This window comes from Oryctolagus cuniculus, chromosome 12 (assembly GCF_964237555.1).
Source record: "Oryctolagus cuniculus chromosome 12, mOryCun1.1, whole genome shotgun sequence".
Classification (NCBI taxonomy): Eukaryota; Metazoa; Chordata; class Mammalia; order Lagomorpha; family Leporidae; genus Oryctolagus; species Oryctolagus cuniculus.
In genome coordinates this window covers 91,613,508-91,639,198 of record NC_091443.1, presented here as the reverse complement: position 1 = coordinate 91,639,198, position 25,691 = coordinate 91,613,508, and the positions used below count along the sequence as shown (strand labels likewise).

General features: G+C 45.1%; 1 long non-coding RNA gene across 5 annotated transcripts in view; it reads left to right on the top strand.

Annotated features, from left to right (window-relative positions):
- LOC127488256 (uncharacterized) overlaps positions 1-25,691 on the top strand; it is a 58,402-nt gene that overhangs the window by 19,911 nt on the left and 12,800 nt on the right. For 2 of the 5 annotated variants that reach the window (XR_007915815.2, XR_007915817.2), the window contains exon 3: positions 15,787-16,336. This is a non-coding gene — a long non-coding RNA (uncharacterized lncRNA). Of the gene's footprint in view, positions 1-2,924; positions 16,337-25,691 lie in introns of all 5 variants that reach the window. The other 3 variants (XR_007915813.2, XR_007915814.2, XR_011380490.1) reach the window with 2 other exon arrangements.

Genomic DNA, 25,691 nt, shown 5'->3' with positions numbered 1-25,691 from the left:
GTTGAGCCAATGATTTATCAGTTTTGTTTATTTTTTCAAAAAATAGCTCTTCATTTTATTGATCTTTCATATAGTTTTTAGATTCTACTTTTTTTTATTTCTCTAATTTTTATCTGTTTCCTCCTACTAATTTTTGGATTCAGTTTGTTTTTGTTTTTCCTAGGTCCTTGATATGCATTGTTAGATCATTTATTTGATACTTTTCAGATTTTTTGATTACTGTAAACTTTCTTCTTTCTATTTTTTAGAAAACTTTAATAAATATAAATTTCAAAAGTACAACTTTTGGATTATAGTGGTTTTTCCCCCCATAACCACCCTCCCACCCACAAACCATCTCATCTCCTACTCCCCCTCTCATCCCATTCTTCATTAAGATTCATTTTTAATTATCTTTATATACAGAAGATCAACTTAGTATAAACTAAGTAAAGATTTCAACAGTTTGCACCCACACAGACACACAAAGTATAAAGTACTGTTTGAAGACTATTTTTACTGTTAATTCGCATAGTACAACACATTAAGGACAGAGATCCTATGTGGGGAATAAGTGCACAGTAACTCCTATTGTTGATTTAACAGTTGACACTCTTATTTATGGCGTCAGTAATCACTGAAGGCTCTTGTCATGAGTTGCCAAGGCTATGGAAGCCTCTTGAGTTCATCAACTCCAATCTTATTTAGACAAGGCCATAGTCAAAGTGGAAGTTCTCTCCTCCCTTTAGAGAAAGGTACCTCCTTTTTTGATGGCCTGTTCTTTCCACTGGGATCTCACTCAGAGATCTTTCATGTAGGTTATTTTTTTCCACAGTGATTTGGCTTTCCATGCCTGAGAAACTCTCATGGGCTTTTTAGCCAGATCTGAATGCCTTAAGGGCTGATTCTGAGACCAGAGTGCTGTTTAGGGCATTTGCCATTCTATGAGTCTGCTGTGTATCCTGCTTCCCATGTTGGATTGTTCTCTCCTTTTTAATTCTATCAATTATTATTAGCAGACACTGGTCTTATTTATGTGATCCCTTTGACACTTAATCCTATCTTTATGATCAGTTTTTAAACTCATCACTCTAACCAGTAAGATGGCATTGGTACCTGCCACCTTAATGGGATTTGGAGTCCCATGGCATAAACTTCCTCTTAACGTTTCTTTTGCTGTAGCTCATAAGTTTTGATATGTTGTATTTTAATTTTCATTCATTTCAAAGATTTTTATTTCTCTTTTCATTTCTTCTCTGACCTGCTATTCATCCAGGAGCATGTTGTTCAGTCTCCATGTGTTTATATATTTTCTAGAGTTTCTTTTGTTGTGTACTTCCATCTTCATTCCATTGTGGTCAGAAAATAGACACATGATTTAAATTTTTTTTTATTTGTTGAGACGTATTTTATGGCCATGTATGTGGTCTATCCTAGAGAATGTGCATTCTGCAGTAGTGGGATGAAACATTCTGTAACTATCTATTAGGTCTGTTTGGTCTGTAGTACAGATTAGTTCTATTATTTATTGATAATTTTTTTGTCTGGTTGATCTGTCCTTTGATGGAACTGGGGTGTATGAGTCCTCCATTATTATCGTATTGGAGTTAATGTCTCCTTTAAGATCCATTAAGATTTGTTTCATAAAACTGGTGCCCTGGCGTTGGGTGCATGGACATTTACTATAACCACATCTTATTTAATTGACCCCTTAATCATTACATGATGACCTTCTTTGTCTCTTTTAATGGTTTTTGTCTTAAAGTCTATGGTGTATTAGAGTAACTGCTCCTGTTCATTCTTTATTTCCATTTGCATGGAGTATTTTTTTCCATCCTTTCTGTTTCAGTTGGTGTTTATCTTTATTGGTAAAATGTGTTTCTTATAGGCAGCATATAGATGGGTCTTGTTTATAAATATATTCAGCCATTCTGTATCTTTGACTTGAGAATTTAGAATTGATAATTAATGGCTTGCTCCTGCCACTTTTCCATGAATATTCCTGTTGTTTTGAATCTCATTTTTCTGTTACTAGAATGCCTTCACATTCTTTCATGATGCTGAATGTTTTTCTCTGTTTCCATGTGTGCTACATCTTTAAGTATTACTGATAAGGCTGACTGAGTGCTGACAAGTTCCTTAAATTTTTGCTTGTCAGGCTGGCGCTGTGGCATAGCAGGTAAAGCCACTGCCTGCAATGCCAGCATCCCATATGGGCGCTGGTTCAAGTCCAGGCTGCTCCACTTCAATACAGCTCTCTGCTGTGGCCTGGGAAGGCAGTAGAGGATGGCTCAAGTGCTTGGGCCCCTGCTCCCATGTGGGAGACCCAGAAGAAGCTCCTGGTTCCTGGCTTTGGATTGGCTCAGTTCTGGCCGTTGTGGCCATCTGAAGAGTGAGCCAGTGGATGGAAGACCTTTCTCTCTTGCCTCTCCTTTTCTGTGTAACTCTGACTTTAAAATAAATAACTAAATCTTTTTAAAAATTTTTTGATTTTCGGGCCAGCACCACAGCTCACTAGGCTAATCCTCCTCCTGCAGCACCTGTACTCCAGGTTCTAGTGCCGGTCGGGACACCGGTTCTGTCCCGGTTCTTCCAGTCCAGCTCTCTGCTGTGGCCCGGGAGTGCAGTGGAGGATGGCCCAGGTCCCCGGGACCTGCACCCACATGGGAGACCAGGAGGAAGCACCTGTCTCCTGGCTTCCGATTGGTGCAGTGCTGGCCGTGGTGGCCATTTTTGGGAGTGAACCAATGGAAAAAGGAAGACCTTTCTCTCTGTCTCTCTCATTGTCTAACTCTGCCTGTCAAAAAAAATTTTTTCTTTTCTAGGAATGTCTTTATTTCATTTTCATTTATGAATGAGAACTTCACTGGGTAAAGTATGCTGAGTGGGCAGTTTCTTTCTTTTAGGACTTGGACTATAGCTCTCCATTCTCTCCTGGCCTGTAGGGTTTCTGTTGAGAAATCTGCTGTCATTCTGATGGAAGATTCCTTAAAGGCGATTTGGCATTCCTCTTTTACATATTTTAAGGTATCCTTTTTATGTTTTACTTTTAAAGTTTGACTGTAATGTGTCATGGTGAAAATCTTTTCTGATCATGCCTGTGGGTTCCATGTGCTTTTCACATTTGGATGTTCATATCTTTCTCAAAATTGGGGACATTTTCTACTTTATTTCACTAAATAAGTTTTCTAAGCTTTTCTCTTTTCCATATCTTCAGGAACTCCTAAGACTCATAAATTTGGTCATTTGACGATATCCTGTACATCCTAAGACTGTTTTCAGTCCTTCTGTTTTGTCCTTATTTTTTGCCTGAGATATTTCAAAAGACCTGTCTTCTAGATGAGATGATCTTTTGCCTCACCAAGCCTGTTGTAACTTTTTATTTGACTTATTGAGTTTATTTTTACTTGGCTTGTTGAATACACATATATTATTTGACTTCTTGAATGTTTCATTTCTAATATTTTTGTCAGATTTTTCTTTAATACCTCTATCTCTTTGCAGAATTTCTCATCCATGTCATGTATGGATTTCCTTAGTTCATGTAACAGTTTCTCTGTGTGTGTGTGTGTTTTTTTTTTTTTTTTTTGACAGGCGGAGTTAGACAGTGAGAGAGAGAAAGGTCTTCCTTCCATTGGTTCACCCCCCAAATGGTCGCTACAGCCGGCGTGCTGCACCAATCGGAAGCCAGGAGCCAGGTGCCTCCTCCTAGTCTCCCATGCGGGTGCAGGGCCCAAGGACCTGGGCCATCCTCCACTGCACTCCCGGGCCACAGCAGAGAGCTGGACTGGAAGAGGAGCAACTGGGACAGAATCCGGTGCCCCAACTGGGACCAGAACCCGGAGTACCGGTGCTGCAGGCAGAGGACCAGCCCAGTGAGCCGCGGCGCTGGCCTGTGTGTGTGTGTGTGTGTGTGTGTGTTTGACAGGCAGAGTGTACAGGGGGAGAGAGAGAAAGGGAGAAAGGTCTTCCTTTTGCCATTGGTTCACCCTCCAGTGGCCGCCGCAACCAGTGCACTGCGGCCGGTGCACCTAGCTGATCTGGCAGGAGCCAGGTGCTTATCCTGGTCTCCCATGGGGTGCAGGGCCCAAGCACTTGGGCCTTCCTCCACTGCCTTCCCGGGCCACAGCAAAGAGCTGGCCTGGAAGAGGGGCAACCGGGAAAGAATCTGGCGCCCTGACCGGGACTAGAACCTGGTGTGCGGGCGCCACAAGGCGGAGGATTAGCCTGTTGAGCCGCGGCGCTGGCCACAGTCCAATATTAATGTATTATTATATTCCTTTTGGGGAGTCATTTTGCCTTCCTTGTTCATGTTAATTTTTTTCCACATTGGTTTGGGGTTTTTTTAAAAGATTTATATTTTATTTATTTGAAAGGCAGAGTTACAGAGAGAAAGAAAAGGGACAGAGAGAGAGGTCTTCCATCTGGTTCACTCTCCAAATGGCTACCATGGTCGAGGCTGTTCCTAAAACCAGGGACCTGGAGCTTCTTCCAGGTCTCCCACGTGGGTGCAGGGGCCCAAGCCCTTGGGCCATCTCCTACTGCTTTCCTAGACCATAGCAGAGAGCTGGATTGGAAGTGGAGCATCCAGGACTCAAACCAGCACCAATATGGGATGCCGGCACTGTAGGCAGTAGCCTTACCTGCTACACCACAGCACTAACTCTTCTACATGGTTTTTTATGCATCTGAGGGAATCACTTGTCATCCCTTGGGGATGGATTTTTTTTTTTTTTATTGTTATTGAAGGTTTCATTCTTTGACTTGTGCCTCTCTGGGTCAGTGGAGGGCCTGAGACTTGTACTGGAGTTCCAGAGGTGTGTGCTAGGTGAAACCAGGAAGCTCTGTCCACCATTGGGAGTGGGGTAAGAGTCTAGAGTGACACCCAAGTTGGGCTGCTATACCACCTCTGGCTTCAGTCAGCAGTAGGAGGGGATCTTGGAACTAGTGTGTTCAAAATCCCAGCCCTTCTGTGTGCCAAAATGAACCGGCTTATTTACAGCCTAGAGTGAACTCACGGTGCCCGTGCACCCCACCCACCCAGACACTCACACCATACAGAACACGAGCCTACTTCGGGGTGTGTCCCCTGAGCCCTCTGTGAGATCTGTCCGCAGTTGCAGGGAACTCAGTTTCTGCAGTCAGGCTGCACAGGTGCACAGCAACCCAGCCACATCCTAGAGCCCGCTCAGCTCCGCGGCCTGTGCCCCGGACTCAGTCACAGGGACAAGAGGCCTGCTCTCCGCCCTGGGAGCTGCCTCGTACCCAGCGTGAGCTCCCTGCAGCTCCCGAATCAGGACACAGATCAGCCACAACTCCACCTCAGCAAATCGAGACTGGCACTTTGGTGGGTGGAGGGGAGAGAAGAAGCAGCGTGGTCTCCCTTCACGGAGTAAAGTAGTTGCTCGGCACCCCCGCCAGTCCCCCCGGCCAGACTGAAAGCCAAGGCGGACCGGGGAATTCTCCCTCAGTCAAAGCCACCAGTGGCGTGGGCTGCAGCATCCTGTTCTCACCTCGCCTGAGCAGGTGGCGGTCCCAGCCAGGCACCTGCCGTGAATGTGCAGGCGTCACTGGTGGCATGCAGCCAATGGATGTGTGTTTGTCCTCTCCCTACTGTTCTGTGGAGCCTCTGCCCTGTTCTGTCACTCTTCACTGAGAACATCTCTCAATGAGTCCCCTGGGAACACGGTCTTGCCTTTGTGTTTCTGGTATCCATGGTGGCTGAGGTCAGTGTGGCTTCTCCCTATTCAGCCACCGTGGATCTCCCCATTTTTGCTTATACAGCACTCTCCCAAGACTTATATCCAGGACCTTGCAGGTTTGCATGTGCTGTTGTTGACCAGAGCTTTATTTGAGTCAGAGGGGCATTGGTCAGGGCAGAAGGGAAAGTGGGCATGGGGAGGACTCCCCGATTCTCAGCTGAATGTTCCTGCTTCAGCACGAAGCGGAGGTGGAGAACTCTGTGCCTCGCTAGAAAGGTTTCCAGAGCAGCCAGGCAGAGAGCCCCCGTCCTGTTAGGTCAGGGAGCACTGTGCTCCGAGCAGCACCTGGTTTACCTCGATGGGCCTGCCCGAGTTCAGAACTGCAAGACCTGCACCCTGGGGAACTCCGTAGTTCCGCACAAATCCAGAGGGTCATTGTTGCTTGCAGTGCAGACAAGCTCGGCATCGATAGACAAGGCTTCAAACCTACAGAGAGAAAAGGCAAAAATAGACCAACGGAACCATGCAGACCAAATCTTCTGCACAGCACAGGAAACCTGTCAGCAGAGTGAAGAGATAACTTCCATAATGGGAGGAAATGTCCGTAGACTGTCATCCAGCCAGGGGTAAATATCCAGAACATACAAGGACCTCGGGGCCGGCGGCAGTGCATAGTAGGTTAAGCCACCACCTGCGGTGCCAGTATCCTTTATGGGTGCTGCTTCACATCCCAGCTGCTCCTCTTCTGATCAGGCTCTGTGCTATGGCCTGGGAAAGCAGAAGAAGATGGCCCAAGTCCTTGGGCCCCTGCACCCGCATGGGAGACCCAGAGGAAGCTCCTGGCTCCTGGCTTCGGATCAGCGCAGCTCCTGCTGTTGCAGCCATTTGGAGAGTGAACCAAAGGGTAAGAGACCTCTCTGTTTCTCCCTCTCTCTTTATGTAATTTCTCCTCTCAAATAGATAAATGAATCTTTAAAAAAAATAAAGTTAAAAAGGACCTCAAACAACTCAACAGCAAAAAAAAATCTGATTAAAAATGGGTAGATGATCTACATAGACATTTCTCATATGAACAAGTATAAATGGCCAACAACTACATTAAAAAATGTCCAGCATCACTAATCATCACAAAATGCAAATCCAAACCACAGTGAAGGCCAAGCATTTGACTTTAGTAGTCTGGATGCAGGTTCATCCATTCACGTCCCTGCGTTCAAGACTCGACCGGTTCCTGACTCCAGCTTCCCGCCAATGCAGACCCTGGGGGGCAATGGCTGTGTCTCTAATGGTAGGGCTTTTGTCACTCACACGGGAGAGCTGGGTTGTGTTCCCACCACTTGGCTCCCAGCTTCAGCGTGGCTCAGTTCCCACTGTTGTAGGCATTTGGGGGATGAACCAAATGATGGGATCTCTCATTTTCTTTCTCTCTTCCCCCAAAATAAATAAATAAGAACCCATGATGAGTTATCATCTCACACCAGTTAAAATGTCTATAATTTAAAAAAAATAATAACAAATTCTGGGGAGGATGCAGAGAAAGAGAAATTCTTACACACTGTTGGCTGGAATGTAAATTAGTACAGCCATTATGGAAAACAGAATAGAACTTCTTCAAAAAGCTAAACATAGAAATACGACGTGACCCAGCGATCCCACTGCTGGGTTTGGTTCCAAGAGAAATGCAGTCAATCTGTCAAAGAGGCGTCTGCACACTTCTGCTCACTGCAGCAGTGTTCTCAAGGCCAGGACAGGGAATTAGCGTATGTTTCTGTCAGTGGATGAATGGATAAGAAAAATATGGAACGTGTACACAAGTGGAATATTATTCAGTCATAAAAAAGACTGCAGTCCTGTCATCTGTGGCAGTAGAGATGGAGCACTATGCTAATGGAGTAAGCCAGGCACAGGCAGACAAACGTAGCGTGTTCTCACTCATACATGGAAGCAGAAACTGTGGACCTCTTGGAAGCAGAGAGAATAGTGCTTACCGGAGGCTGGGCGGGGTACCAGGGAAGGGGATAGAGAACAGTTGGCTAATGAGTACAAATACAGTTTTAAGGAGGATGACGTGCTAGTGTTTCATAGCACAGTGGGGCAACTGTGGTTGGCAGCCATTTATTGCATGTTTCAAAACAGCTAGAAGAAAGGATTTTGAATGTTCCCAATACAAGGAAGTCATACATGTTTGAGATGACGATATGTTAATTACCCTGATTTGATCAGTACATACTGTATACATGTATCAAAATATCACACAGAACTCCAACAAGATGTACAATTATTATGTGTCAGTTTAAAATAAGCCAACTTGGGACTAGCACTGTGGCCCTGCCACCCACATGGGAGACCCAGATGTTACTTCAGGCTCCTGCCTTTGGCCTGACCCAGCCTTTTGGGAGAGTGAATCAGGGTTTGCAAGATTCTCTCTCTGTCTCTCTGTTTCTCTCTCTCTCTCTCAAATAAAAATGAAAATAAGTAAGTTTTTGAAAAATTGTAGCATGTCTTAAGATTTACATTTAACAAAGTAACCCACTTAAAACACTTCAAATATGCAATTTATTATGTTCATGCTATTCGTAAAATAATTTCAGACTTTTAAGGACATTAAATTACACACCCCATAAGTTAAAAAATGTAAGGTGAGCATCTTCTCCTTTCTGTTGGTCTAACTCTATGACTGCAGGAATGACCCTACAGAGCTGAGACATCGAAATTCTAAATGTAAGGTTCCCCACTGATGCAAGACCTGGCTGTGACAGGTCCAAATGGGGTGGGCAGGGTGAGTGGTCAGCTCACCTTTAAACTGGCAAAATGTAAGAGACTGGGGAGGGGGTTACCAAGAACAAGGCATGCCTGCCCCAGGCTTACCCTACGGCGACACTGTAGGGAATTTTTAAAGAATAATAAAACTGGCTGAGGGGGCTGGGGGTACTTCATTCATCGCCAATTATGAAGCTGCTCACCAGCATCCCCTGTCAGAGTCGCTGAGTCCCGGCTGCTCTGCTTCCAATCCAGCTTCCTGTTAACGCACCTGGGAAACCAGTGTCTGATGGCCTGAGTCCTTGGGCCCCTGGCACCCACACAGGAGACCTGGATAGAGTTCCTAGCTCTTGGCTTCCGCCTGGCCCAGCCCCAGCCGCTATGGCCATTTCGGGAGTGAACCAGCAGACTGGAAGATTCCTCCCTTCTCTCCCTCTCACTCTGCCTCTCTTTCACGTAAATGAATAAATCATTAAAAAAAAAAAAAAACTGCTTTGGAGAGCAGGATGTCCAGCTTCCCAGTGCAGACCTCTGAAGTGCGAGCAACGAACAGCGAGTTAAAAATGGGTGCTGTTGAGCAAGGCAGGAACGTTTTTGTCCAGAAGGGTGCCTGGTGCCACACTGTGGAAAGGGGGGCAAGCACAAGACTGGACCAAGTCTCCCTGGTCTGTTTGGGCGGAAGACAGGCAAGACAGTTGGCTTCCCCTGCACGGATACCACCAAGAGCAAACGCATCCCCTGGGGAGGATTTGGAGAATCCAAGAAATACATCCTGGAACCAAAATGATCCTCGCTGGCATTAAGACAAGAATGAAAGGGCAGGCTTGATAGCTCATCTCAGAAATGATACTAATGAGTAATGATTGGCAACTGCCTCATTTATTACAAAACTGGAATGCCTCATGACTTTTTTATGTGCACCATAATTAAATTCTCATGAATGGCTGACAAAATATTTTTCTCCGACAGTCCTGATTTAAATAAAGTTGCCTCGTGTGGTTACATAAATATGGTTGGGTTTACTGAAAGTTTGGTAGTAATTCCAGTTCCGTAATTGCCCTTACTGTTTTCCCCTTCCAAGGATATGATTGGACTCAACTAATAACGTTCAGCTCTTCGCAAAGATTGTGAATGCCATCCCAAAACCTGCTGGGAGATTGGTCTTTGATCTGTTGCTTCATTCCCCCAAACAACTGCAACGGCCGGCCAGAGCCGAACAGCTCTGAAGTCAGGAGCAGGAGTGGTCAGAGTTAAGACAGAGTCACTTGTGTCAGCCCTAACAAAACCAATCAGTGCGGCCAGGAGGTTATGAAGAAAGGGTTGTTAGATGTAATCACCTGATACTAATGATCACAAAAGACTCCACCAGAACCACATTACACAGAGGCCACCACAGCCTTAGGCCACAGCCTGCAGCACCAGCATCCCATAAGGGCACTGGTTTGAGTCCCTGCTGCTCCTCTTCTCATCCAGCTCCCTGCTAATGAGCCTAGGAAAGCAGTGGAAGATGACCCAAGTGTTTGGGCCCCTTGCACCCATGTGGAAGACTGGGAAGAAGCCCCTGGCCCCTGGCTTTGACCTGGTCCAGCCCAAGCCGTTGGTGACAATTTGGAGAGTGAACCAGCGGATGGAAAATCTCTGTCTCTCTCTAACTCTGCCTTTCAAATAAATCAACATTTACACACACACAAAAATGATACTTCTGCAAGGACACCTGCCCATCAATGGTCTGTCCAATCTCAGACTAATGCCTCCTTGCTTACTACTCATTGTGGCTGAAGATAATTGTCTCAAAACATTTGATGCAACCCTCCTCTTCATTTTTCCCTTTAAAACCTTTCCTTTGCCTCAACCTCCTTGAATCTTCCTATAGTTTACTATAGCATTGTATATTGGCACTGTGATGCCATGGTAATTCCATTGCCATGCTCTGGCACTCCCATATGAATGCCATGATTCTCCAGGGAGCCTCCCTCTCTCTGATTCTTGTCTGCATTAGGTTGACAACCCAGAGAAGCCCAGAGCAGGTGCAGAGGGAGCCCTTCGCCCTCGTTTCCCCAGCTTGCTGTTCTCTGCCCGGGTGAATCTGCTGTCAGGTTGAGGCAGAGGCCCCCTGCTGACTTTATTTGGGGTGCTCTGAAAAGGTTGCTTCAACAAGCCTGCAGGCAGCCGCCTCACGACTGTGGGCTCCGGTGAGTGCTCACGTCGAGGTTCTCTTGTGTTCTGAGTGGGAGTTCACGTCTTCCCTTGGCTTCTGAGGACACCTGGCAGAATTCCGTTCTAACCAGTAAGGAAGCTGCCCCCCCTCTGCCTGCTTTGGCAGCACCCCTGGAGCTCTGGAGCGCACGGTGACATCTTGTGGCCTCTTTCTCGTAACTGCTTTCCACGATTCTTCAATGACAGAGAGTTAATCTGCACAGGCGTCTGGTCTCTGTCTAGCTCTCTGTTTTTTCCCTCTGCCTACTTTGAATCTGCTTTTTTTTTTTCTATACTAAGATAATTTGGTTTTGCAAGTTTGCTTGGAAGTTTGTTATTTCAGCCAGTCCTGGCTGAAATGTAAACATTGAAAGAAGTTAACTCCTAAACTCATTGGAGATGGAAAAAAAAAAAAAACTAAGCTGCTTTGAGAATAAATAAGCTGTTTTAAATTTGTTGGTAAAAATATCTTCAACATTTTAGCATACATTCTGCCTGGTTTGCTGGCCAGTCAGAGTTATATTTATTTCTTTAAACATCCAAGATCATGAGAGTGTAGGAGCCGACATTGTGGCATAGCGGGCTAAGTTACCACTTGTGGGGAGCAACTCGGACTAGACTAAGTTACTGGAATTAAGACTTATTCTATGCATCTGCTCTCCCACAATATGGCGCTGGGAGAGGAGGAAACAGCTTCTACGCAGCTGCCTCTTGCCAACTTGAGTGATGACCTCCAGGAGCTGATCCTGCTCCTGATTGGAGGAGAGCAGCGTACTCGGCATGTGGGCAGCTGAGTTGGGATTGGCGGAAGAGGACTATAAAGGAGGAGAGAGACAACATGCACCAGGGACATCTAAGAGGAACATCTATCTGAAGGAACACCTGTGCAGCCCCCGAGAGAGCCGGCCTGCGGTGTGCCACTCTCCTGCGGAAGTGGGGAAAGTGGCTAGGGGGAACCGCCCTTCCACGGAGGTGGAAGGGTCGGTAGCCAACCCGGGAAGAACCAGCAGCAAACCTGGGAAGGGCCAAGCAGACAAAAGAACAGCGCAGGGTCCTGTGTCGTTCCTCCACGAAGACGGGGAACGACACCACTTATGGCACAGCATCCCCTATCAGAGCATGGGTTGTAATCCCAGCTGCTCTGCTTCTGATCTAGTGCCCTGCTAATGCACCTGGGAAAGGTGGCCCATGTGCTTGGGTCCCTATCACCCATGCAGGAAACCCAGATGGAGTTCCAGGCTCCTGGCTTTCGCCTGAACCAGTCCCAGATCATTGCAGCCAGTTGGAGAGTGAACCAACAAATGGGAGATCTCTCTCTCTCTGTGTCACTTTGACTTTCGAATAAAATAAACAACTATTTTTAAGATCATAAGAGTATAAGCTTGGCCTAACAATAAATAAGCAAGTAAAATATAATAACACAATGTCCATTTCTTCTGTCAACTATATCATTTTATCTTACAGGGTTTTTCTTTGGTAAGAAAATAAAATGATGACTGTTCTTGTCTGCTGTCTCAGTTTTCATAATCTAGGAACAATTGCTACAAATAAATAAGTCGAGCAATGTAACTGAGATAGATGTTTCTAGATACAAATTCAAGTGTTCTTGACTTTTTTTTTTTTTTTTTTTTTGACAGGCAGAGTGGACAGTGAGAGAGAGAGAGAGAGACAGAGAGAAAGGTCTTCCTCTCTTGCCGTTGGTTCACCCTCCAATGGCCGCTGCGGCCGGTGCACCGCGCTGATCTGAAGCCAGGAGCCAGGTGCTTCTTCCTGGTCTCTCATGCGGGTGCAGGGCCCAAGCACTTGGGCCATTCTCCACTGCACTCCCGGGCCATAGCAGAGAGCTGGCCTGGAAGAGGGGGAACCGGGACAGAATCTGGTGCCCCGACTGGGACTAGAACCCCGGGTGCCGGCGCCACAGGCAGAGGATTAGCCCATTGAGCCGTGGCGCCGGCCGACTTCTTAACTTCTATAAAATAAGCAACATGTTTGGCTCTATCAAAAAATACAACAGTTTTCAGAAACTGTTGGTATATAACAAACAATTCAAGACTGCTTTAAAGTTACTTAGAGTTTAAAATTCTTTATATTCTTGGGACCGGGGCTGTGGCATATTGGGTAAAGCTGCCACCCTCAGTGCCGGATCCCTTATGGGTACCCGTTTGTGTCCCTGCTGCTCCACTTCTGATCCTGGTCCCTGTTAATGTGCTTAGGAAAGTAGTGGAAGATGGCCCTGGTGCTCAGGCCCCTGCACCCACGTGGGAGACGAAGAAACAGTTCCTGACTCCTGACTTCGGATTGACCCAGGTCTGACCATTGCAGGGTCTCCCAAGTGCTGGGGCCCAAGCACCTGGGCCATCATGCATTGCCTTCCCAGGCCGTTAGCAGAGAGCTGCATTGGAAGAGGAACAGCCAGGACTCATACCACTGCCCATATGGAATGCCAGCACCACAGGCAGAGAGGCTTAACTTTTCTAGGCCACAGCACAAAGCCCAAGGACAAATCTTGTGAAAAGAAATTTGTATGTGATGAAGTTGGCTATAATTATAAAAAAATTATAATAAATATTAAGTATTAACACACTGATATAAAACAATTTAATTCTCTATGTTTAAAGCAAGATTATCTTAAAATATTGATCTGCTCTTAATAAAATTTAGAAGAACTGGCCTAAGAAGCTAAGACTTTGTTAAGATAATTTCTTATGTTTTCTACTGCCCTTATTTGGTTTTGGTTAATTAGGAAAAACTGAGTCTTAAAAGAGTTAATTTTTTTACATCTATTTGCTTTTTAAGTCTTTTAAATGATCACTTTATTAATTCTGGTTAAAACACTAATTAAATGAAAGATGATTATTTCACAATGATTTGTGATCTTCTTTGACCAGATGTTTTGAATCTTTTGACAATTTTTTTTAAGATTTATTTATTTATTTGAAAGTCTGAGTTACACAGAGAGAGGAGAGGCAGAGAGAAAGAGAGAAAGGTCTTCCATCCAACGGTTCACTCCCCAGATGGCTGCAACAGCCAGAGCTGTGCCAATCCAAAGCCAGGAGCCAGGAGCCAGGAGCCAGGAGCCAGGAGCCAGGAGCCAGGAGCTTCTTCCAGGTCTCCCACATGGGTGCAGGGGCCCAAGGACTTGAGCCATCTTCCACTGCTTTCCCAGGCCATAGCAGAGAGCTGGACAGGAAGTGGAGCAGCCGGATCTCGAACAGGCACCCATATGGGATGCCGACGCTTCAGGCCAGGGCGTTAACCCATTGCGCCACAGTGCCAGCCTCATTGATGACTATTGTTTAAAAGTTATATTTGTATGGGTATATTATTAACGTTCTGAACATGTAAAATTTATAGAAGTGTTATGTTCCTGTTACGGCATTGTCAATCATGGTTGTTATCTTAGAATGCTAAATGCAATAAAAATAACTCAATGACCTTGTCAGTGGCTAAACACTAATCAAAATTGTAACCATGGGAACAAACCTAGCAGTTATCACTCCGCATTCCACCTTGGAGAGCCTGGGCTGGATTTCAGCTCCGCCTCCTGACTCCTGCTTCTTGCTGCTGCGGATCCTGAGATGCAGCAGTGGTAACTCGGGTAATTTGGGTTCCTGCCCCCCATATGGGGCACCCCGATTAAGTTCCTGGCACTAGGCTTTAGTCCAGGCCCAGCCCTGGCCAGTGTAAGTATTCGGGGGGTGAACCAGTGAATGGGAGCTCTGTCTCTAGCTCTGCCTCTCTTTGCCTCCCAAATAAATAAGGAAAAAATGTTAAAGCAATTTTAACCATAGTTATTCTGTGTCTTTTGCTATCCACAGTTTTGATTCTTCTCCAAAAGCATTTACAATCAAATTCATGATAAAGAGCCTAAAAAGTATTCTTAAGTGCAGTTTTCTGACAAAACTAAATTCATCTTACAAACAAATTGGTTTTTCTGTAGTTATCTTTGGTAAAATTGGTATAACTATACGGAAAAAAAGTTTTCTTTCTTGGCTTGAAAAACTATTATGCAGACTGGATTTGTTATGCTCTTGTTGGGTTTATTTTGTGTTTCCCTTTTTACGCTTTGTACTTTTTGCATATCAAAATTTTGCGAAAGTACAACTCCTAACAGATGAAGCTAAACTTAACAGTGGACTCCACGCGGTCTTAGCCTGAGAACTCCTCCTTCGAAACTTGCTTGTTGCTCATTGTGGCTAAACTGCTTGCATACTGACTCCTGACCATCATCACTTTACTCCCGTGTGGGACCAGACCACCCCGGGAATGAGGGACAATCAAACCCCGACCACAGCACTCCTCAGTGATGTTCTCAGAGAAAAGATCTTGCACAAAAAGGGAAAGTGTGAAAGGAGTGGAAAAGTTGTCAGAATCAAAATGGAGTCACTTGTGTCAACCCCCCCCCCCCAAAAAACTAAAATGAATAAAACCGGGAGCTTATGAAGAAAGGGTTGTTACCCATGGTTACCTGATAGTAACTACGGCAAAACACGCCTCCAGAGCCGCAGCTTCACACAGAGGCTGCCGCAGCCTTGACAAGAAGTACACCTCCAAGACACCTGATCAGCCTTGGTCACTTCCACCTTGGACTAATGTCACCTTGCTTGTTAATCATTGTGGCTGAAGGTAATTGTCTCAGAACAGCTGACATGATCCTCCTCCCTTTTGCCTTTAAACCTTTTCCTTGCCTCAACCTCCGTGACTGCCCGTGGCATGCATATTCCCCCTGCAAGCTCTGGTATTCACAGAGAGAGATCACAATTCATTAGAAAGTCTCTCTCCCTGATTGCTGACTGTTTTTTGACTTAGGTTGACACTAACAAAAGGCAGAGAGGAACTGAAATTAGTGAAATCAGCCATTTTTCTTGTTCCCAGCCTACCCATCATGGATCTAGAGTTTCAGTAGCAGGTGGCACAGGGAACCAAGAGTGGACTCTGAGACTAGCAAGAGACTGATCCAGACCCCAATCTATAGTTGCTGCACAGCCTGCACGTTACAGACTCAACTGTGCTTCCCCAAAATTCCTGTGTTGAAGTCCCCAACCTCAGAATGAGGCTGCCTTTGGAGATAGGACTTTTAGAGAAGTAACTAAGATAACACCAAGTTGTAGCAGTGGGCCCCAAACCGGCCTGGGCCATGTCCTTACAGGAGGAGATTGGGACAGACACACAACAGAGGGAAGACCGTATGGAGACACAAGGACAAGATGGCCACCTGCAAGCCAAGGAGAGAGGTCTCAAAGAAACCAACGCTGCTGGCACCTCCAGCACTGTGAGGAAGTAAATTTTTCCTTGATTCAGCCGTCCAGTCTATGGTATTTCATTATGGCATCCCTAGCTAACAAACACATGGGGTCAGTGCTTTAACTCCCCTGGGTCACCACAAAGAGGGTTTAGTGCTTAATTTATTGGGTTGCTTTGAGGATTAAATGAAACTGAAAGCATCTGGCACGTCGAGGTGCTCAATAAATATTTCTTCCCTCTCTGAATCAGTGCCTATTTTTAAGGCTGAAGAAGGATTTATGTATAATTACTGAAACTGTGCTTCAACTGTCTGATTAGCTGTTCCATATATAGCAGATTCCCAAGTCTCCCAGAGCCTGGAGCGAGTCCAGGAGCTCAGCACAGCCTGCCCACCGTGGGAACCAGGCAGGTGCACGAGGGTTCTTGTGAGCAGCTGCAAAGGCCTGGAAGAGCAGGTAGGACTCAAAGACATGGGTGGGAAGGGGGTGTGGGGTGAGGGTGCAGTGGGGAGGGAGCCACAGATAACGTGGGGAAGGTTCAATGCTGCCCAGGGTGCTCTGAGGAGGCCAGGGCATCAAAGACGCAAAGGTAGGGTTTGTTCCGATGGCGAGGACATCAAGGTGGCTGGAGCCACAGCCCTGTAAGGCTCTGTGAGGCAGAGAGGCGGAAAAGCAGGACCAGGTTTGGTGGTGTCTGTGTGAAGCTGGACCAACCTCAGGAGCAGAGACCACAGAGAGGAGCCTTCTCCCCCAGCCCAGACGCTGGTGGAAGGGGGCTGGGCAGCAGGAGCCTCACAGGGAAAGTGCAAGAGCAGGTTTGAAGGAAGGATGAGCAGGATTTGAAATGTTCCATTCAGACACTCGCGCAATTTCTAGGTGTTAAACCGGTTCAGTGCATTCCACATTTGAACACATTCATGGAAATTGGAGGCTTTTATTTATTTATTTTTTTTTTATTTTTTATTTTTTTTATTTTTTTGACAGACAGAGTGGACAGTGAGAGAGAGAGACAGAGAGAAAGGTCTTCCTTTGCCGTTGGTTCACCCTCCAATGGCCGCCGCGGCCGGCGCGCTGCGGCCGGCGCACCGCGCTGATCCGATGGCAGGAGCCAGGAGCCAGGTGCTTTTCCTGGTCTCCCATGGGGTGCAGGGCCCAAGCACCTGGGCCATCCTCCACTGCACTCCCTGGCCACAGCAGAGGGCTGGCCTGGAAGAGGGGCAACCGGGACAGAATCCGGCGCCCCGACCGGGACTAGAACCCGGTGTGCCGGCGCCGCTAGGCGGAGGATTAGCGGAAATTGGAGGCTTTTAAAAACATCTCATCGAGGTTCCATGTCTTCTGAACCTGTGCTATTGGTCACTGGTTTGTGGGTTCCCCTGAAAATTTTCCAAGGTAAGAGTAAGTCAAGAATAGATTTTAAATGTCCACTGATGGATGGATGGAATTTAAAAAGGAGGTATATGCATACAGTGGAATACTGTTTGGCCTTGAAGAAGAAGGAAATCCTATCACTTACTACAACATGGGTGAACCTTCAGGGCTTTGTGCTAAATGAAGTAAGCCTAACACAGAACCCAAAGCCTGCCTGAGTCCACTTGTGGGAGGAGCACAAAGTAGCCAGACCTCAGAAGCAGAGGCAGAGCGGTGGGTACCAGGGCTGCAGAGAAAGGGAGTTGCTATCCAGTGGGTGTAGCGAGAGCTTCCACTCTGCAATGTGAAAAAGCCCCCGAGATAATTAAGTAGAGTGATTAGAACCACTGAACTGTTTGCTTAAATAGGGTCAGCATGGCCAGTTTTATGTTCTGGATTTTTCACCACAAATATTAGTGAATGGATTCTAGGGGCGACCTAGCAGTTAGGATGCCCGTGTCCTACATCAGAGTCCTGGGTTCAGCTCCTGCCTCTGGCTCCTGGCAACTATAGTACATGAGACCACCTCTGTCTGGGTCTCATATATATGTCCTAGAGAGACTTTAATCTCAGTGTTTGACAGTGGCAGGAGCAGGGCTTGCACACACCTGTGACGGGAGATGTCCGTGCATACTCTCCTGTTTTCCTCACAGTTCAGGCTACCCCACTGCCACCGATCATTCAGGTTTCTCTCAGCACCTGTCATTTCTCTACTCTCGGGGGCAGTCATCTGTGGGTTTACGATCTTGCCCTATACAGTACACAACACAGTAGAATAACACTCCAAAGTCACGCTCAGTAAAGAAAAATGTGTTATGCATTTAGTTCATGAACACATGACGGATGGGGGCACCTGTATCGTTCTAACTTTCATCTACAAAATCCTAGTTTTGCTCACAGTAGGCCCCTAAGGAAAAACATTTGAATTTTGTTATGTTTCTGACAAGGTGCAATCTTTTGGCTCTCATAATCTGACGTGCTACTCATTTGTCTGCTCATCTGTAGTGAGATTTGTGGGGAACAACTCGGACTAGACTAAGTTACTGGAATTAAGACTTATTCTATGCATCTGCTCTCCCACAATATGGCGCTGAGAAGGGAGTAACAACTTCTACGCAGCTGCCTCTCGCCAATTTGATTGACTGAGCTGCAGGAGCTGATCTTGCTCCTGATTGGAGGAGAGCAGCGTACTCGGCGTGTGGGTAGCAGAGTTGGGATTGGTGGAAGAGGACTATAAAGGAGGAGAGAGACAACATGCACCAGGAACATCTAAGGGGAACATCTATCTGAAGGAACACCTGTGCAGCCCCCGAGAGAGCCGGCCGGCGGTGTGCCGCTCCCCCGCGGAAGTGGGGAAAGTGGCCAGGGGGAACCGCCCTTCCACGGAGGTGGAAGGGTCAGTAGCCCACCCGGGAAGAACCAGCAGCAAACCCGGGGAGGGCCGAGCAGACGAAAGAACAACGCAGGGTCCTGTGTCGTTCCTCCACGAAGACGGGGAGCGACAGAGATTGGGTGGCCACACACAGGGAAAGTGCCCTCTTCAAGTCCCAACATAAAAGGCACGACCTAGCTTATTTTTCTACTCAGTCCTGACACCCGAGACCACTGGATGCTTGCTCAGGTCTAACAGGCTGGTATGGGAGCGAGACTCACCTAGACATGGCCTGGGGATGGGGAAATGTCTGAGATGTGAAATCCAGAGCCGTGCTTCCCCAGATGCGGGCTTCGGCACAGCCGCCCAGCTGGAACCCAGCCTTGCTGAGCTGCCCAGGCTCCCTGGCTGCTCTGACCCGTCCCTACCCTCATGTAACTCCTCCTCTCCTGCTGTACCCTCTTTCTCCAACTCCAGGAACCCCACTTCTGTGAGAACTTACCCCTGGATCTCTGTTTCTTCATAGCCTGCTACCCCTAGGGGCATTGGGGCTGGTGTTTATTTCTTCTTCTTCTTCTTCTTACCAGTGTTTTCTTTATTGAAATTTTCAAAAGGAATACAATGTTTATGTAGAACTAGTCAGAATTTATTACTGTTATTTTCAAAATTGGATTTGCTAATGGAAGAGTAGTTTCCAACGAGGCATTTAAATCAAAGGCAAAATGTGTTGCCGTTAATAAAAATGAAATGTTACTAGCTTACAAAATGTGAAATAGTCATGTTATTAGCCAAAATAAAATGTAAATGAATTATTCCTCTGTTTGTTGGTCAGTGACCAAGAGAGGAAAAAGTCATAAACAGCAAAAATGAACCACAAAAACCAAAGCTAATGTAATTCAGGTTCTGAAACTTTTGCACCTGACCAAGATGGAGTAACAGGGAGAAGATTTATCTTTTTTTTTATCATACATACATTTATTTACTTATCTGAAAGAGTGACAGAGGGAGAGGCAGAGAGAGCTTCCATCTGCTGATTCATTCCCTAAATGACTACAACAGTTAGGGCTGGGCCAGGCCCAAAGCCAGGAGCCAGGAACTCCATCCAGGTATCCCAGGAGCCCAAACACTTGGACCATCATCCACTGCCTTCCCAGGCACAATAGTAGGAAACTGGATCAGAAGTGGAGCAGCGGGGACTGGCACCAGCACTCCAATATGGAACGCTGGCATCACAAACAACAGCTTAACCTGCTGAGCACAGTGCCAGCACCAGGCTTATCTTTATTCCTGAAACAAATCCTCCCCATTCCCCCAAAACATACATGACATGATGGTTTCAGGGCACTGAACTTGAGGGAAGGAAAGACAGCGAGCGATCCCTGGGGTATGGGGACAAACAGGCTAAGCCCCCTCCCCCCCATTGCCCCAGCTCTCTCCTTAGAGTTTCCAGGCCACGCTGCAGAAAGGAGAACTCCATCAGGAGCATGGAGAACTCCCTGGGTGGAGGAGCTGCAGCTGAGAGACCCAAGAAAGAGAGTTTGCAGGACAGAACCAGGGAGGCTCGAGCTGTGGTCAGCAGAGGACTGCCCAGTGCCTGTGTGCAAGGCAAACACAGTGGCTCCAGAAAGAACCATCAGAGAGGATGGGGGACAGGGAGTTCGAGGGCACTAGCATTATCCTTAATTCTGACTTCAGTAGTAATGACTTGGATGTTCATTTTCTCATCAGTCATTGGCTCTTCATTTCTTACACACTTTTCTATAAATGTTACACTTCAAAATTTTTTAAAAATGTGATATATGCTCTCAAATTACCGTTTTAAACTTTCTATGTAAATCTGCATCTGGACTCACAATGAGCTGAGTGCACGACTTCCCCAGCCTCTCCCTTGTCCAAAGAAGACCCCTTTCCCATGATTCCATGAGAACTCTTGCAGATATGAAGCCCTAAGCTATGATGCTGATAATCGTGGGACCGTGAAGCACGCCACGACTTTCTGTAGAAACGTGGGACTCTAATCTTGATTTGCTGTTTTCTCTTTGCCATTCTAAGACTGGGAGGGAGAGTGGGTGTCTTATGCAGCAGCTAAGAGGAAGGAGGTCTCTGCTTTTTGAATACATAACTTTTAAAATTTTTTTTCATTCCTTCCTTACATGAAAGTAGTAAGGTAATTTAAAATATTGGAAATACCAGAAAAAATAGGAATTCTGGCTACTGTAGTTACATCTTTAAAAAGCTGAGACCAGGAGCTGATACTGTGGTGCAGTGGTTTAAGCCTGTGATGCCAGCATTCCATATCAGAGCACTGGTTAAGAGTCCCAGCTGTTTCACTCCCTTCTCAGCTCAATGCTAATGTGCCTGGGAAGGTAGTGGAAGGTGCTCCAAGTGCTTGAGCCCCTATCACCCACATGGGAGACCAGGATGGTGTTCTTGGATTTGATTTGGCCCAATCCTGGTCATTGTGACCATTTGGGGAATGAGCCAATGGATGGAAGATCTCTGTGTGTGTGTGCGTATCACTGCTCTCAAATAAAAAATCTTTGAAAAAAAATAAAGACAAAGTCATTCTCTGGAAAAAAGACAGTATTTTCAATAAATGGTGTGGGAAAAATAGGATCTCTGCATGCAGAAGTATGAAACAAGACCTTATACCCTATATAAAAAATCACCTCACAATGGATCACATCTAAACCTAAGACCTGAAATTATCAAATACCAGAGGAAAGCAGAGTAAGCCCTGCAAGACATTGGCATAGGCAAAGATTTCTTGGATAAGACCCCAGAAGGACAGGCAATTAAAGCAAAATTAGACAAATGGGATTACATCAAGCTAAGAAGCTTCTACACAGCAAAGGAAACATTCAGCAGTGATGAGGCAACTGACAGAATGGGAGAAAATATTTGCAGACTATGCATCTGATAAAGGATTAATATCCGGGTTATATAAGGACCCCAAGAAACTCAACAATAATGAAACAAGCAATCCAGTTAAGAAATAGACAAAGGACATGAACAGGCATTTTTCAAAGGATGACATACATGCAGGCACATGAAAAAATGCTCAGGATCACTAGCCATCAGAAATGCAAATAAAAATCAGATGAGGAAAATGTAAATAAAAATCACATTAGAATGGCCATCATCCAAAAATATCAATGGCTGTTGAGGATGTGGAAAAAAAGGTACCCTAATGCACTGCTGGTGGGAAGATAAACTAGAACACCCATTGTGGAAGACATTCTGGAGCTTCTTCAGAAATATGGGAATAGAGCTACCACATGGTGCAGCCATTCTACTCCTAGGAAATGAAACCCACATAACTCATCCACAGTGAGTTATTTATACCCCTGTGTTTACAGCAGCTCAGTTCCCTATAGCTAAGATATGGAATCAACTCAGATGTCCATCAACTGATGATTGGATAAAGAAATTGTGGTATATATACACAATGGATAAGAAAAGACTAAAATTTGCAACAAAATGTATGCAACTAGGGACTATTATGCTTAGTGAAGTAATCCAGACCCAAAAAGACAAATATCATATGTTTTCTCTGATTGGTTTTAGCTAATAGAGAGAATCCAAAAAATTAATGGCTAGTAAGCTAAATGGGCATTTTGTGATTTGGTTGTTGTCTGTACCCCTGCAGAACAGTGGTCTCGCTACCTTTTACTTGTAGAGCTCTTTGTTTACAGGAGCATTGAGCCTGTGATTATAAAGTAAACTGAAAGTTTGTTATCACAAAAAATTGAAGGAAAGGACGGAAGGAGGAGGAGGGAAGAGGAAAATATTGTTGTATTCCTGGAATCTTTATGTGAAATTCACGAAGTCGGTTATCTATATTGTAATAAATTACCAATGTAGCAATCAAAACAAAGAGAAAAGTTCTGGCCTTTAGGTATAGGATTTTACAAGGGATTTTGCAAATAATATGCTTATGAACAAATTTATTTTTTGGTCTTTATGTTAATCTTGGAAAATATTCAGTGTTAAAGATATAGTCTTTGATTTATGACCTAGTCTTAAGTGAACACAAGAATTATCCTAGAAACTTTTAAGTAATTATACCCAGTAATTAAATGATCAAGAAAGAAAAAAAAAAACACAAAGTTGAGACCAAATTAGTTTCTTATCTTGCAGAAACACCGAGACATCTTCCTTGGTTCATTGTTCACAGAACCTTCTGCTCAACACCATTCATACCACATCGTGTAATAACACTCGCTGATGATCAGGTTTGATAGGATCGCATAAGGGAAAGAATAACCTCAAACTTAGCACATTGGCCTTTATGTAACCCACTTTTCACCATGTCGCTGAGCACCAGGGGTCCAGCCCATTTCTTACTATTTGTTTCTGCAGCAAGGGGAGGTATTCTCAAAGAGGAGGGACATGCTGATGGACATTCTGGCCCCGACCCTCTCTCTGGATTAACTGCTGCAGAACGCTCACCTGTCCTCATACGTGTGTATCAAGACATTCTTCTACTCCAAACCTAATCTCCAAGTCACACGCACACGTGATCCATTATCATTGCATACAGCATGGAGTTAGCTGTGTGTGAGGTAATGAAACTACAAAGTAAGAGTTCTCCCTCAACATCACCTTCATGCTCAAAGCATACAAATACTTAAAACTTATCTTATTGGTATCATCTGTGCATCAAGTCCCATTGCAACATAGTTTACTGGCCTTGTTTGTATCATAAATCGGTCTTCCATGTAGTCGGTTCGTAAATGCATTTATCTATAATGTCATTAGAAAGTAGTTTTGAAGCTATCTTCTTTGCTCAAGATTCTTTCAAAATTTCCAAACATTGGAACTTTCAAGTTATTGATTTCTTTGCTTCTTTCCACAATTGTAGGGTTTTTTTTTTTTGGTTTTTTTTTTTTTGTTTTTTTTTTTTGGTCTTAGACAAAGTGCTGCCTTTTAAAAATCCTGTGAAGAGCAGCTTACTGTTTGTATGTAAAATTATGAACATCTGCTTCTGTCAGCTTTTTAATTTGATGCTCTTTATTTGAAGAAGTCCTTTGGTTGTGATTTTATTTCTTTTTGAGTTGCGTGTAAATGCCACTTATTTTGATGGCTGAATTGCTTCATTAGCCGGTATAGCTCTGCAAATAATACACTGAAATGTTAGTGTTTCTCTAGTAATTAAAGCTGCACAACTGAACTCAATAATGGGGAGTCATGCTTCCGGGCCCCTGCCACCCACATGGGAGACCTGGACGAGCTCCTCCGTCAGCGTCAGCCTGGCCCAGCCCTGGCTGATGTGGCCACTTGGGGGCGTGAGTCAGCGGATGAGTCTCTCTCTCCTTGTTACTCTGCTTCTCTGTCTTCAAATAAATAAATAAATATAAATTTTTAAAATAAATAAGCTTGGGGCCGGCGCTGAGGTGTAGTGGGTAAAGCTGCTGCCTGCCGTGCGAGACCCGGAAGAAGCTCCTGGCTCCTGGCTTTGGATCGGCACAGCTCCGGCCGTTGTAGCCAACTGGGGAGTGAGCCAACAGATGGAAGACCTCTCTCTCTCTCTCTCTCTCTCTCTCTCTCTCTCTCTGCCTCTCCTCTCTATGTGTAACTCTGACTTTCAAATAAATAAATCTTTTTCAAAAAGTAAGCTTATTTTTAATTCTACTTCAAAATGATATTTTGAAATAACCTCATACAAATTAAGAGAAGATAACAGAGAAAATTCAGCATACTTAGCAGTTTGGGAAAGTACTGTGGGAGTTCTTTGCACTTTTTGAAAGTTTGAAATTATTTCTGAACAAAGTATGACTTTCTAGAAAAGGATCTGTATGTGTCGATGGGGGCAGATGACTTAGAATTGCAGCAAGCCATTAAGGAGTGCAAAGCCAAGGTGAAATTTGGCAATATTGACCCAGCCTTTATTTAAGATAGTGCTTTCTTAAGGGAGGAGAGAACTTCCACTTTGACCATGGCCTTGTCTAAATATGATCAGAGTCAGTGAACTCAGGGGGCTTCCATAGCCTTGGCAGCTCATGACAAGAGCCTAGGGTGATTACTGATGCCATAAACAAGAGTGTCAATGTGTTAAGTCAACAACAGGAGTCACTGTGCACTTACTCCTCATGTAGGATCTTTGTCCTTAGTGTGCTGTACATTGAGATTTAATGCTATAACTAGTACTCAAACAGTATTTTTCACTTTATGTTTCTGTGTGGGAGCAAACTGTTGAAATATTTACTTAATGTATGCTAAACTGATCTTCTGTATATAAAGAGAATTGAAAATGAATCTTGATGTGAATGGAGGGGGAGAAGGGGTGGGAGGGGGGAGGGTTGCGGGTGGGAGGGATGTTATGGGGGGGAAGCCATTGTGGTCCATGGGCTGTACTTTGGAAATTTATATTCATTAAATAAAAGTTTAAAAAATAAAAAAAAGATAGTGCTTTCTTGTTCAACATGAATTTTTGCACTAATTTAGATTTTCAAAAACACTGCACTTAAATATTATTTTTAAAAGATTTAGTTATTTGGGGCTGCCACTTAGGGTGCCTGCATCCTATGTAGAAACAGGTTCAAGCCCCAGCTGCTCAACTTCAGATCCAGCTCTCGGCGAACATGCCTGGGAAAGCAGTGGAATATGGCCCAGGTGCTTGGACCCCTGCACCCACGTGGGATACCCGGAAGAAGCTCCTGGATCCTGGCTCTGGACTGGCCCAGCTCTGGCCATTGTGGCCATTTAGGAGTGAACCAGCGGATAGAAGTTACCTCTCTCTTTCTGTAACTCTGCCTTTCAAATAAATAATAAAAATTTTTAAAAATATTGTTATTTATTTAAAAGGCAAACTGACAGAAGAAGAGAGAGACAGCTTCCATCTTTAGATTCACTCACTGGATCAATAGCCAGTGCTGGTTCAGGCTGACACCAGGAGCCAGGAGCTTCATCCAGGTCTCCCATGTGGGTGGCAGGGGCCCAAACACTTCGGCCATCTTCCACTGCTTTCCCAGGCACATTAGCAGGGAGCTAATCAGAAGAGGAACGCCCACGGCTCAAACTGACCTC